The following is a 1,717-nucleotide window of genomic DNA, read 5'->3' as shown; positions in this document are numbered from 1 at the left end:
TTTTGGGGGTGACAACTTACTTTCTATCCTTTCAGTGACTAATGCTTCAAAGGCACTGTTTCAGTGTTAATATCTGATCATTCAGATTAACCCTCTATTTGTTGATTGAATGGATTTCTTAACTGTCTGTTATCTTGGCCAAGTGCACAATCTCCAAAGTGGAGATCTTTGGGGTTACACTAGAGGTCAGAAAGATTTCCCTTTGAGTAAGGGAATTTAGTGCCAAAGTAACACTTTTAAGGAAACAGGTTCTGTTTGTCCTGACACTAAGTGACAGAGATCAACTCAGCGAGTGTGACCTTTCCATTGACCAGAACAGCAAAAAGAAAGACAGGAGGGGTGAAGAAGAGGAGGAGGAGGGCCTGAAGAAAGGAAAGGAGTCATCAAATATTAAGTAGAAGCCTCAGCGGAACACAGGGGTAATAATTGTTTAAGTGCTACTTTTCAGAGCCCTTTTACCCTCCCCTTGATTTATTTATTAAACTCAGTTTCTGGCAGGCTTCAGTATCAGGATTTAGTCACAGCTAAAAGACTGAGACTGTATGCACACATCTCATTTAGGATAATTTACCTCATGTTATGGAGCAGCTAACCTTTTCAAGAGAACAGGGCCGGACATCTCTGTATGCCAACAGTGTGCATAAACTGTCATAACAGTCAGGTGTGACTTTGAAGTAGCTTAGCTCATGAAGTATGAAAACTAATCTTCTCAATAATTTTCTCCCAAAATAGCCAGAATTAAGAACATTTCATACTACTGTCATACTACTATGTGAAAGACTATTTTTTAACATTTATCACTGGTTACAAACGTTTGGTGGTGCAAATTGTCCAGTCATTAGTTTTATGTTACACCAGAAAAAAAATGGTGACACAAGATTATTTAAAGAACAGATCCACTTGTATACTTGCAGGACTGTGAATAAAGCTATTAAAGTGAAGATACACGTGAGTAATTAATATTTTTACACATGCACACATTTCACCCAATGTTACAATAAGTGAGCTGTCAGTATTTTTGTGTTGTTGTCTTTGAATCCCTCTTGCTTGTTCTAAGGAGAACAGAGACCAGAAAGAAACTTGTAATGATACATGATTTAATAATGCACAAATCAGAATTTAGCTTCATTTTCAGGTCTGATGATGGTGAGTGGGCTGCTTAGTCTTTTTGGCACCACAGTCTAAATTCATTTTTTGTGTTAAACACGTTAATTTATAATAAAGTATTGTTAGTTTTAACACAGAAAATTAAAAGTTACAATGAGTCCTGTTTGGTGACACTTGTGGCAGTATGTAATAATTGCTGGTGTGTTTTTTTGACCTCATTCAACCTTCGCTTTTCAGGAATGCAGACAGTTGAGACCCTTGAGTATGTGTTGCAATTACTCTGTAGAGTTATGTCCACATTAAAGAAGAAAAAAAAAGAGATTTTGAAAGCATTTTGAAGCAGACAGCTGGCTGCTCCTCTGATTTTCCCCCTCTAAAATGACATACAGGCTTACCATAGATCATTAAACTATGACTTTATTCTTGCAATATGATTGTTTTTAATCAAAATCAAAGTTTTATTTTCTTACTCAATGTAGACCTAATCCTCTGTCCTAAGTAACACCAACCCAGTAATTACAGCAAACACAAGAGCTTATCAGTGGCTTAGTGGACCACAGGCTCAGTCGCCATTCTCCTTTCTCATTTGGACAGATATTTTACATTAACA

The sequence above is a fragment of the Notolabrus celidotus genome, chromosome 4 (assembly GCF_009762535.1).
Source record: "Notolabrus celidotus isolate fNotCel1 chromosome 4, fNotCel1.pri, whole genome shotgun sequence".
NCBI lineage: Eukaryota > Metazoa > Chordata > Actinopteri > Labriformes > Labridae > Notolabrus > Notolabrus celidotus.
This window is presented reverse-complemented; position numbering follows the sequence as displayed.